Raw genomic sequence first — 13,909 nt, forward strand, 5'->3', positions numbered from 1 at the left:
TTCTCCTGCCTCAGCCTCCCAACTGCTAGGATTACAGGTGTGTGCCACTGCACCCAGGAGTAAATTAGTTTTAACATAAATAGGATTAATCTTCAGAAATGTTTTTGTTAGAGGAGTCATCTTATTAATTTTCAAAATTAAAATACTAAAATATCAACTAAGTATAAATTTAAGTATTCTTGGCATTTTAAATTCCATAAGGTAACATATTTGGGTCTATTAAATGTGGGGTTTTTTTTGTTTTGTTTTGTTTTGTTTTGTGGTGCTGGGGATTGAACCTAGGGCCTTGTGCATGCAAGGCAAGCACTCTACCAACTGAGCTGTATCCCCAGCCCAATGTATTTTTTTAATTGTCAATGTTCTTTTATTTTATTTATTTATATGTGCTGCTGAGAATTAAACCCAGTGACTCTCACTTGCTAGACAAGCACTCTACCACTGAGTCACAACCCCAGCCCCTAAATGTGTTTTTATAAACTGATAAATTAAAAAGGGTTTAAGATTGCTCATTTCTGGGTCTTAACCTAAAAGCAAGATTACTAAGAGTTAAAATTGTAATATGTGTAATTCTATATGTACAAAAAGTTTCAGCTGCATTTTAATTAAAGTCACTAACTGTAGCAAGAGTAAAGTGTTTCATCTTATTAAAAAGGGGTGAGATTTGTTTGAGTGAAAGAAAAGCTCCTGTGATGCAAGGGGATCCTAACAGAGATTTTGTGGCTTCTAGATAAAGGCATTGATCAGAGACCCCAATGAACAGATATTTTAAAAAATAAGGTTGAGGCTAATAGTTGGAATCTGTTGTACAGACATTGTGGTGGGGGGGGGGGGTGCCAAGGTTATTGGCTTGGCCCATGAAATTCTGGCTATGCCTGGTTAGTCCTTGAGTCTGAATTTTTCTGTAACTTCCATTTGGGTCTGCCCCCACTTCCATCCACCCCATCCCACCCCCTCTGGAACAAAGGAGTTGACTGAAATGTTTAACTTCAAGGGGTGGCCTTCACATTTGCAAAAAAGCTGGATTAACTATTCTATCTTGTTCAGGGGGTGGCTGCTGGCTACTAAGGACATGGCAGTAGGTTCCAGCATTGTTAGTTTATAATCTGGGGACAGGAATATTCTTCCTTTTAAGATCTGACAAAACACCCCATTCGGCTAGGAAATATCCATCACAGGACCAAATTCTTGCTGTAATAGTATCCCATCAAACTAAATGCCTAGGGATACTGGAAGGATAAACAACTACACCCAGAAAAGAACAATACAGAAACTAAAACCAACCTGTGTTTTGTTGGCAGCTTCAGCAAAGGGATCTTCAAGGAAGCCTAAAGAAAAGGTTGGAAAGGGCCTCCTCCGGTGCATATCAATATGTCTATTGTAAGAAAAAGGCCCCAAAGGAGCCTCTGGGATCAATTGACAGTGGGGAACTCACTTAAAGTAGATGGCACTGTGATAAAGATAAGGGAGACAGATCAGACTCAGTAACATCCTGTGCTCCAACCCCTTGAATGAAACCTGGGAGAAAAAAAGATGAAGGCAAAGTTTTTGTAAATGCTGTCCAACCCCCTCCTGTGATGAAATTTGTTGTGTAAATTAAATACACAGAGTACATTCATAAGGATTGTTTCAGAATATAAATTAAGAAAGCATTGTGGGCTGGGGATATAGCTCAGTTGGTAGAGTGCTTCCCTCAAATGCACAAGGCCCTGGGTTCAATCCCTGGCATCACAAAAAAAGACAAAAGAAAGTTGTATATGGAAATACATTTTATAATGGAAAATTATAAGCTGTTTCTAACAATTTGAATCCTCCTGCCTTATTTATTTATTTATTTATTTATTTATTTATTTATTTATTTATTTATTTATTGCAGGACTAGGGATTAAACCCAGGGCCTCATACATGCTAGGCAAGTGCTATACCATTGAATTACCTCCCTATCCCAGGACTCTTAATTTCTAAGTAATATTAAGATACTGTTATCATCTTTTTATTTTGTGTATCTAAATCTCATATTTTTGTTTTGTATATTATTCTGATTATAATCAGAGAACATCCCCTACAAAATTTATGATAGTTTAGGGGTTTCTTGTTTTTTTTTTTTTCTTATTATTGTTTTGCATTAGAGGATTGAACCAAGGATTCAACCCAGAGCCTCAAGATTGGATCCCCAGCACTGCAAAACACAACAACAATGAAAGATTTTCTTTCTGACCAAAGAAAAATGCAGATATTAGCACAAATAGCCCTGCCCAGAGTTTCTAGGCAGCTTGGAGGCTGCTTCTTCCTGATCAATCCACCCTTTCTCCTGCCATTTGGTATCGGGCAGGTCTGAAAGGGCAGTCCCTGCTCTCCGCTTTCTGCAAAAGGGAAGCTCTTCCTTGCAGCTGGATTGGCCCCATGCTGGCTCTAGGATCACATTTTTTTGATCTTGCCTGTAGTATCTTTTCCATAGCCCCCAGGGATCACAGCAGGAGGACAAAACAGACATTGCCCTGGGACTTCTACTGCTTAGGCTTATCCACCCAGGCTAGCTCTTCTTTTCAAATCAAGCCTGAAATTTAAAGAAGGGATGGGGCTGGGGATGTGGCTCAAGCGGTAGCGCACTCACCTGGCATGCGTGCGGCTCAGGTTCCACCCTCAGCACCACATACAAAGAAAGATGTTGTGTCCGCCGAAAACAAAAATAAATAAATAAATATTAAAGTTCTCTCTCTCTCTAAAAAAAAGGGAAAAACTCATTGAGTTTATTTTTCATATATTTGGATTTTAAAAGAGTGAATTACATAAAAATATAGAAACTGTACATTTATAGTTTAAGGAATAAAAACAAACTATCAACTAGTGACAATAAGTGTGAAACAGTTGGTCACAGTGGTGCAAGCCTCAGCAATTGAGCGATGCCCTAAGCAATTTAGCAAGACCCTGTCTCCAAATAAATAAAGAAAACAGACAAAATGGAAATATTCCCATGCAATTATTTTTTCAGGGGGAGGTACTAGGGATTGAGCTCAGATTTGCTCTACCACTGAACCACATCTCCTACCTTCTTTTAATGTATTTTTTAAAATTTATTTTGAGAGACTGGCATCCTATTTGCAATCCTCTTGCCTTGGCCTCCTCTGGTTGATGGATTACACAATTACATCACAGCACTTGCTTCCCATGCAATTTTGTTGTTTTGAGGTGCTGGAGGAACTACACCCCAGCCTTCCTATGAAAATCATTATTTATTAAAACTGACTTAATACTTTTTTTCTTTTTTCTTTTTTTTTTTTTTTTGCAACATTGGGGATTGAACCCAGGTCTTCATGCATGCTAGGCAAGGTCTCTACCAGTATGCTATATCCCAGTTCAAAACTGATTGAAAAAAGAAAGTCCTAGTAGTCCTAAAACAGGTTGAAGCAATGATTTAAAAGTCTTCCCATAGCCAAGAGCTGTGGTGTACATTTGTAATTTCAGCAGCTCAGGAGGCTAAAGCAGGAGGATCACAAGTTCGAAGCCTCAGCAACTTAGTGAGGCCCTAAACAACTCAGCAAGACCCTGTCTCTAAATAAAATACAAAATATTATTTTGGGGATGTGGCTCAGTGGTCCAGTGCCCCTGACTTCAATCCCTGATATCCCCCCCAAAAAGAACTTATAGATAAAACACCAGGCCTGCATGATTTTATAGACAAACGCTAGCAACTCTACTCATTTCCAGAAAATTGAAAAGGACTATTATCCTATTTATTCTATAAGGCTAACAAAACCATAATATTAACTAGACAAAGACAGAAAAAGAAAGGAAAATTGTAGAACCATTTCAGTCTTAAATACAGAGAAAAAATCTTGAATAAAAATTGTAACAAACCAAATACAAAGTGTATAAAGGAAAATAACCAATAATGACCGAGTTTAGCAAATGTCAGTAATGCAAGGGTGACATAATACTGGGATATCTATTAATGTCTTTGAACACAGATTAAAGAGTGACACAATAGTTATCTCATTATGTGCAGAAAAAGCATTTAATAAAACTGCAACACATATTCATAACAAAAACACTTAATAAGTCAGGAATAAAAGGAACTTCCTGAACTTGATATATTAACAGGGAAATGTTATAAACATTTTCTTTAAATCAAGAACAAGAGCCAGGCACAGTGGCACATGCCTGTAATGCCAGCAGCCCAGGATGCTGAGGCAGGAGGATCATGAGTTCAAAGCCAGCCTCAGCAACTTAGCAAGGTCCTAAGCAACTCAGGGAGACCCCATCTCTAAATAAATTACAAAATAGGGATGAGGACCTGGGCTCAGGGTTTGAGTGTTCCTGAGTTTAATCCCTGGTATCAAATAAAATAAAAGGGAGTGTGTGAGAAATAAACTCATCTGCCCAAAGTCAAAAGAGTGGACTGGGAGACTCGGGTGCAGTGGTGATGTTGCCAGATCTGATGTCTGGTGGTCAGGCACAGAGCAGTTACAATCAGTATTTTATCCCCTAGTGTGCAAGATCCCTCCCCAGGTTTGTCATTGGCTGAGTACTATGGGGTGTACAATCTTCTGGAGGTCACAGAGTTTTTACTGTCTCCTATTCAGTAATTTAAAGAAAGCTACCTTTCATTGTCTCCACTTGCCTCTGTTCCCTTGTGGCTGGAAGGCCTTCTTCGGGTGAGTGCACTTTGGCATGTACAATTTTTACTTCTTTACCTAAGTTTTGGACCCACCACTTCCCCTGCCTCCTGTTTGTCAAGGGGTTCAATCCCCAGCAGTTAACTCACACAATAACCTGCAGAAATGGCAGCCAAAAATAAGTATAGTGTAACTTATAAGAGTGAAATAGTAAATAAGGAGTAACAAATACCCAGAACTTATTAACAAAAAAATCCTCTTTGATGGTCATTCAGAAAACCTAGGAATAAGAATCATGCAAAAACAATAAATCTTGTTAAAGAATGTTTCTCTAAAGATATTAAAGCATATTTAGATCATCTAAACTTATTGAAATCCATTTATAGAGGTTTTCTTGGAGATCTTTAAATATATTATTGCACTCATTCTCACAATAACTCTAAATGTAGATATTCTTACAGTCATTATCACCCTTTATGGTTGAGAAAACAAAGCTGTAGAAAAGTAAAGCAATTTTCTCAGAATTATTCATGTAATGAGGCCCAGACTAGAACTTGCCCTTTATTTTGGATATTGTATAAAGTATAGTATCTGCTAAGGAACTAGCTGTTCCTGAGTGGAGAAGAGATGCTTACAGACTTTAGAGCATGCGCATTATGCTGGAGTTTCCCACTCACAAGCAACTTGCTAAAGCTGGCATACATGGTTTCCATGCCTCCCTTTCATCTCTCCCTCTCAACCTCCCAAATTGCTGGGATTATAGACATGTGCCATTGTACCCCACTTAAAATGTGATTCTTACAGTAATTCAAATAACACTATAAAAAGGGCAGAGTCATATGGGGTCATAAGTTCACTACAATCCCTTCTCCCTCCATTGACTTCAGTTGTAATGTCAGCTACTCTGGGATAGACTGTGAGATTCACAGTCTATTTTTCCCCAAGGGACTGGCTTCACTTGGAAAGCATGGATCCAGCTGGGTCTGTCTATTGATGGCCCTGTGGCAGTCAACTGTGGGAGGCCAACCTTACACTTGACTGGGTCACACTCCCCGCCTGGGTGCTGAGGCGCTCAGTCACAGAAATGTGATTGGTGTCTCGTGCATGGGTGTGTCTTGCTACAGCCCCATGGGTGAAGCTATGCTCACCTGTTCCTTTGTAATATAACCCCTTGCCCTGTTTAGGATAGAGTCTTCCATGGAAGTGCCTTGTGTGTGTCCCTTCCTCTTACTGTGCCCTTGGGTGTGGCCTACCCAGGTGTCAGTCAACCTGCTGACAGTGGCCATCATGAAGATAGACTCAGCCCCTGAAACCTGACCCCTTGCCTCATTTGAATAGCTTCTCCTCAATAAAAGGGGCCAGCGAGTGCTCTTGCTCTCTCTCTTTCTGTGGACCCTTAAGGTCAGAGGAGCCGTCACAGCAACCCCAAAGAAAAAGGTATTTGTGTCTCTTGTGTGGTTATTTCGTGCAGCCCACTTAGCCCAGTTTAGTTGCGAGAACAGAAACCCGGCAGTCAACTGAGATGACTAGCATCATTGCAGGAATCTTTCCAGATGCTTCTGACTTTAAGTCTCATGGTTTCTAGGGAAGACAGAAGCCCTGTTAATTATTGAGTATGTTTATAGAATGATTCAGTTAATCCAGGAACAGGATTTGGCCTCATACCTAAATTACATTGAAACTCCCAGACATAAGTTCACAAAGAGCTAGACTATGCCTGCTTCTCAGGGTCCCTTTTATCTGTAACAGGCCTAGTGATAAAGTTGTAGGCTATCTTAACATAGTAGGTTGCAGAGTCTTGGCCAATGTGTTTGATTTATTTATTTATTTATTTATTTATTTTTAAAGAGAGAGTGAGAGAGGGGAGAGAGAGAGAGAGAGAGAGAATTTTAATATTTATTTTTTAGTTTTCGGCGGACACAACATCTTTGTTGGTATGTGGTGCTGAGGATCGAACCTGGGACGCACACATGCCAGGCGAGCGCACTACCGCTTGAGCCACATCCCCAGCCCCTTATTATTTATTTATTTATATTGTTACTGGGGATTGAACCAGGAATGCTCTACCCCTGGACCACATGCCAAGTCCTTTTGATTTTTCATTTTATTTATTTTTGATACTATGGATTGAACCCAGGGATGCTCTCCCACTGAGATATACCTCCAGCCCTTTTTTGAAAAATTTGAGGCAGGGTCTTGCTAACTTGCTGAGGCTGACCTGGAAATTGTGATCCTCCTGCCTCAGCCTCCTGAGTTGCTGGGATTATAGGTGTGTGCCAGCATGCCTCGTATAATGCATGTTTCTTTTAGGTTCCTTTTCAATTCATTTTCCCATTTTCTTTTGAGAAGCTTTTCTTTTTTTCTTTGCAGTACTGGGGATGGAACCCAGGCCCTTGGAATGGTACGAAAGTACTCTGCCATTGAGCTGTATCCCAGCTGAAGAGCATCTTACTCTAGAAGCCTCTAGAAACTTCTGCCTTGTTTATGCTCTAGAGTAAGTTGTGACATGTGAGAAGGGTGCTAGAGAATTTCCCCATTAGATAATTTAGTTTCCCTGGAGTTCAACAATTTTTCCAAAGTTTTCCTGTGCTATGACAGACACCAAACAAAGTTATCAATAGCATGTATATTCATGTTAGATCTGGAACCAAGAGTTATAGCTCTAGTAACCCAACTGCTTGTACAGACCCAACTCCATACAAATGCAAGCTTCCGGTGATTCATGATAACTCTGCACAGCACAGGGAACCTTAGGTGGGCTACTTTCATCTAAGCATACCACTATGGGTAAACAGTATCAAATACGCAATGTGGCCAATTGTGATGGCTCATGCCTATAATCCCGGAGACTCAGGAGGCTGAAGCAGAAGGATGGCAAGTTTAAAGCCTCAGTACCTTAGCAAAACCCTGTCTGAGAATAAAAAATAACAAGGGCTGAAAGTGTAGCTCAGTGGAAGAGCACCCCTGGGTTCAATTCCCAGTACTGGGAGGGAGGGAAAAGCAATAGAAACAGGAATATCAGAAAATTCAATTTGAGATTTTCAAGATTTGGAATCCCCAAGACTAAAGAAATGGCTACAGACACTTTCAGTTGTTCCAAAGCCTCTTCATGGCACTGGGGATGTATCTCAGTGGTTGAGCTTTTGCCTAGCATTCAGGAGGCCGGGTATGATACCCAGTACCAGAAAACAAACAAACAAACAAAAACATATCCATTTACATTGAGACTGGGTCTCGCTAAGTTGCTGGCCTCCAATTTGCAATTCTCCCGCCTCAGCCTCCCAAGTCACTGGGATTATAGGCATGTGCCACAGTATCAGGATGCCACTATAGTCCTAAAATTGATTCTTGAAAAAAAAAAGAGTTTACAATCTCTACCTAGGACTGACAGCTTGTCAAATCTGTTGTTATTCAAAAGAATAGTGATGGGAAGAAGAGGGCACAGATTTTCTACAAAACTCTAGAGCTCTGCACAGTGATTCCCCTACTAGTATGTGCCAGGGGCTCCGTGTATCCCCATTTCCTGTAGACACTTTGAGTATTATTGTTGTTGTTATTTGGTACCAGGAATTGACCCCAGAGGTGCTTAACCACTGAGCCAAATCCCCAATCCCTTTTTAAAAATTGTTTGAGAAAATGTCTCCCTAAATTGCTGAGGCTGGCTTTGAACTTGCCATCCTCTTGCCTTAGCTCAGATTTCAGGAGTACACCTAGCCACTTTGAGATTTATTAAGTCTGCTGGATCATAAGGTCTAATTGTATAATTGCAGGTTTTTTTTTTTTGTAGTTGTTGTTTGTTTTTGTTTCAGTGCTGGGAATAGAACCCATAATACTCAATTAGAAACCCCATAAAGGGCTGGGGATGTGGCTCAAGTGGTAGCGCACTTGCCTGGCATGTGTGCGGCCCGGGTTCGATCCTCAGCACCACATACCAACAAAGATGTTGTGTCCGCCGAGAACTAAAAAATAAATATTAAAAATTCTCTCTCTCTCTCTCTCCTCTCTCACTCTCTCTTTAAAAAAAAAAAAAAAAGAAACCCCATAAAGCCCAATCTGGGGTTGCTGCAGAGCTGTCTCTTGCTCTGGTCCCTATGCAAGACTGGCAGCCTTGTCAATTACACATTAAATGGGCCAAAATAGCCCTTGGGTGTGATACATATTCCAAAATCCAAAAAGTCCACCAAGGATTGTTTTTAGAGGCGAGTGGTGCCAGGTGAAGCACTGTTTCATCTTGAGAAGATATCTTCACTTCTTTGTTTTGTTTATTATTTTGTGATGCTAGATGTTGCAGATGCTACACAAATGCTCTACCACTGAGCTACATCCCCAGTATTCTTAAAAATTTTTATTTTGAGCCAGGTGCAATGGTGCACGCACGTAATCCCAGTGGCTTGGGAGGCTGAGACAAGAGAATCACAAGTTCAAAGCCAGCCTCAGCAATTTAGTGAGGCTCTAAGCAACTAGTGAGACCCTATCTCTAATAAAATACAAAAAAGCGCCAGAGATGTGGCTCAGTGGTCAAGTACCCCTGAGTTCAATTCCCAGTGTCAAAAAAAAAGTTTTTATTTTGCGATTTTGAGATAGGGTCTCACTAAATTTCCGAGGCTGACCTTGAATTTGCAATCCTCTTGCCTTAGCCTCATGAATAGGTGGGATTATAGGTGTGCACTGCCACACCTGGTCTTTACATGCTTTTTTTTTTTGTGGTGCTGGGGGTTGAACCTAGGGGTACTTAATAACCATGGAGCTATATCCCCAGTCCTTTTGATGTTTTGAGATGGAGCCTTGCTAAATTGCTGAGACTGGCCTTGAACTTGTGATCCTCCTGCCTCAGTCTCCTGAGTGCTGGGATTATAGGCATGTACCACCATGTCCAGCACAAAGATAACTAAAGTGCTTTTTGCTTCTTGTTTATCAGATCCAATCAAGATGATGTTGTCAATATAGTGAACCAGTGTGATGTGAAGAATGTCAAGACACAGTTTCTAAGTACCATATCATGTCACAGTGGAGGAGACATATTGGAGCTCTTAGGCTCTGTTGTAATGGTGGCCCAGCCAGATAAAAAAAAAAAAAAGAGCAAAAGCAAAGGCAAGCACAATGGGTCACACCTATAATCCCAACTATTCAGTTAGCCCAGACAGCAGGATTGCAAGTTCAAGGTTGGCCTGGGCAACTTGGTGAGATCCTGTCTCAAAATTTAAAAATAGAGTGTTAGGAATGTAGCTCAGTGGTAGAAATCTCCTGGGTGTCAAAACAACAAATTACTCTGGTGGTCTTTGCAAATGGTATGGAATAAAAGTATTTGACAGGGCAGTAGCTGCACACCGGGTGCAGAGGTTGTGATGCTATGTGTCTGGAACAATTATAGTCATCATGTGGTTAGATTTAGATTTATCTCCAGTCATGACCTGAGTCATCCACTTTCCATACAGGAACAAATAGACAAATGGGCATAGGAGAGATAGCACAACTGCAGTTTTTAAGTTCAAGGCACTAATGTCTCTCATTTCCCTAAGACTTACAACTTCGTGTTCCTTCCTCTATTATCAGGCCAAGGTTGTTCTGTTATTTAAGTATCATTGAAATTAAGCCACGGTTGAGTTCAAGTTTAAATCAACCACTTCTAACTGCATGGACTAACATGAAATACAGAATCTGTGGCAAATGCTCCCAGCTCAATAAATTGTGCCCAACCCAATGTTATATTCCATTCTCTTTGGTATAATGTCTTTAGGATGCACCCACACACATATTCTCAAAGGTTTTCACAAATATTTATTAGCAAAACTCTTGTTGTTGTTGTTGTTTGTGTATAAGCTATTTACTCCTGGGTCTTAGTGTGCCTGTCCCACTGGAGCATGCTGAAATCGAACATTAATAGTGTGCCAAATGACAATGGGGGTAATTGAGGTGGGCCTTGAGACCATGGTACAGGTACAGCCTTCAACATTTTTTTACTCTTTGTACTTGCAGGGCTGATAGTGCCAAAATCAAACCCAAAGTTTAGTTGTGTTACAGATTATAGAATCACAATGTGAGCTGAATCTGATAGATGGATTTTGGGGTTTGCTTTGTTGATCTCCTTCTGAAAGCACTAGTAAGTTTCAGGGTCCTACTCCTCCTAACCATTGCCCAACCTTCCACATAGACTCATGGCAAGCAAGGCTGCAAATTCAACTGTCATTTTGCTGCTAGTGCAGGTAGCACTTTGTCAGTCTGAAGCCAACCAGGAAGTACAGACAATGACACAGCTCCCCTAGTGCGTGCTGGGGGAACATGCTGGGGGGGGGGAATGGGGCCCTGTTGACATCTTTTTTTTTTTTTTTTAAGAGAGAGTGAGAGAGGGGAGAGAGAGAGAGAGATTTTTTTTTATTTTTTAGTTCTCGGCGGACACAACATCTTTGTTGGTATGTGGTGCTGAGGATCGAACCCGGGTCGCACGCACGCCAGGCGAGTGCGCTACCGCTTGAGCCACATCCCCAGCCCCCGCTGTTGACATCTTTTTGTTTGCGGGGGTTTCGGTGCAGGGGATAGAGCCCAGGGCCTGTGCATGTTAAGCACACACTCCAATACTGAGTGGTACCCCCAGCCCTCTCCTGCTAACATTATGATCTAGGACTTGGGGCCACTCAGTTTGTGGTGCTTTCTTATGACAGTTCTAGGAAACTAATCTAGACCTAAGGCTGGGGATCAAGGGGAAAAAGCTGGAACTCCTCAAATTTAGAAACTTAGAGGAAGAGCCCCAGAGCCAGTGCTGAGTCTCTGAGTCTGACGTGGGGGAGGTGCCTACCTAGAGCTGGGTTCACTTGGCTCAGAAAAGAGACCCCTGGGGCTGGGACCCAGATCTCTGAGGAGGAGGGGCCTGCTGGTGGCACTGGGGTTTGTGAGTTCAAAGAGCCATCTAGTGCTCAGAGTTCTAAACAAGGGCACTGGAGGATATCTCTGTCATAGAGGCAGGAGATAATGATGCTGGTTTTACAAGTATTAGAAAATATGAAAATTGGATTCATCTGGTGCCATGGAAATGCACTGCTTGCTGCTCAAGTGAAGAAGCCTTGCTAGGGTAATCCTGGCAGACAGGAGCAAGTCCCTTCTTCCTTCAGCCTTGTAGCCTCCTGAGAACACTCCCTGCTAGCAGAGCCTAAGACGAAGCCAGAAGACAAAAGATCCCTGGTCTGGTATTACCACAGAGGACAGGAAAGTGAGTTGGCATGGCCACAGTACAACCCAGCCACTCCCCTTCTGGAGCATAGATCCCTGAGAAAGGATTGCCTATGTCCACTGTATCCTGATGGAGCATGGCTGAGGAAGTGGGGCTGCATCCATACAATGGCCTCTGGTCAGCAGTGTCAAAGTGGGAAAAATGGACACAGAAGGCAATGATGAGTCTTACAGACATAGCAAGAGAAAGAAGGTGGCATGAGTTCCATCCATAACCAGACATAGCAGAGCACAGTTAATTTGTAGCAGGGTATTGGCTGGACAGAGGCACAAGGAGCTTTCAAAAGTTCTATAATTTAGCTAGGCATGGTGGCACATGCATGTAATCCTAGTGGCTTGGGAGACTGAGGCAGGAGGATTGTGAGTTCAAAGCCAGTCTCAGCAACTTAGTGAGTCCTAAGCAACTTAGTAGGACTCTGTCTCAAAATTAAAAAAAAAAAATATATATATATATATATATATATATAAAGGGCTGGGGAATGTGGCTCAGTGGTTAAGTGCCCCTGGGTTCAATCCCCAGTACCCTGCACCCAAAGAAATAAGTCCTATACTTTGGTGATTACATGGGGAGATACAGAGGTAAAAAGTATCAGGCATGTATGTTTCTTTTTCTTCCTTCCTTCCTTCCTTCCTTCCTTCCTTCCTTCCTTCTTTCTTTCTTTCTTTCTTTCTTTCTTTCTTTCTTTCTTTCTTTCTTTTTCTTTTTTTGGTACTGAGGATTGAACCCAGGGGTGATCTACCACTGAACCACATCCCCAGCCCTTTTAATTTTTTATTTTGAGACAGGATCTTGCTAAGTTGCTGAGGTTAGCCTGCAAGTTGCAATACTCCTGCCTCAGCTTCTTTTCATCATTGGGGTAACAGGCTTGCACTACTGTGCCCTGCAGGTGTGTATTTGATGCATGTTAGCCCTCGATAAAGACATCCTTAGTGGATTTTCAGGACAGTGAAACTACTGTGTATGGTACTGTAATGGCAGATTCATGCCATGCATTTGTTCAAACCCATAAAACACACACCCAAGAGAACCCTAACGTCAGCTGTGGAGTTCAGTTAACAATGGTGTCACTATCGGCTCATCAGTTATGACAAACGCAAGGTGTTTATGACTAAACCATTGAGGGTAGAGTGAGGGGGTGTGTAAACCATGAAACTGTTCTAAAAAAATAGAGTGTGTTGGGCTCAGATAGCTTACCTGGATTCCATCTCCAGGGCAGAGGGAAAAAAAAAGTGTTTAAAAGATCCAGGGAGTCAAACCAGAGACAATATGGCAGCTCCAGATCATCAGGCCCAGAGGGTCCCTGGTGATGGGCTCGGCCATCCTCAATGTCCAATTTCTGTTTGGTGCTCCCAGCAGCTTCTCTTTGCCCATCCTCACATTTCTGTCCCACTTCTGTAAGGGCAGAGCCCAGTGATTGCACACATGTTCACATTCCACACTCCACCCACCTGAACTTCATAGCATAATTCCACTGAGGCACAGAGAAGTCTGGGAAAAGAGGCTGAGCCACCATGTTCCCAAGCTAAAAGACTATTATAAAAAAGCAAGCAGTTATTGGGCTATTATGCATGGAGATCAAGTGGGGAAAAGAAGAGTAGCCAAGTCTAAGGGGTTTTGCTGTCAATAGGAGCAGAGAAGTGGGCAAGAGTTGGGGGGTTTAAAGGACAGTCAGTGTTGGGAGGGGGTGTTTGAACCTGTTTCAACAGCTTTTTCGGCTAATAGGAGTGATGCAGCGGGGATGGAAAATCAGATACAGATGGAGAGAACGCTCAAGTGGGTCATGGCGGTTGGAGGGGTGCCCAGTGGGAGGGGCCTGGGGCTGGGGCAGACAGATTGGGCAGTAGGGAACAAGATGGAAAACATTTTCTTCTGATGCTTTCCACCTGCTCAGTTAAAGATAAGAAAAAGTCCTCATCTGAGAGCAGGGACTAGAGTTGTTGTGAATGGTGTGACACCTTGGAGAGCCAGGGACAAAATGGACTCCCCAAAATCCCAGGGAAGGCTGTGTCTCCCTGCAGGCTCATTAAAAGTGCTTTGATTTAGGGAGCTGGGCACTTCAGGGAGGTCACTC

The sequence above is a fragment of the Spermophilus citellus genome, assembly GCF_964194105.1.
Source record: "Spermophilus citellus genome assembly, chromosome: X".
NCBI lineage: Eukaryota > Metazoa > Chordata > Mammalia > Rodentia > Sciuridae > Spermophilus > Spermophilus citellus.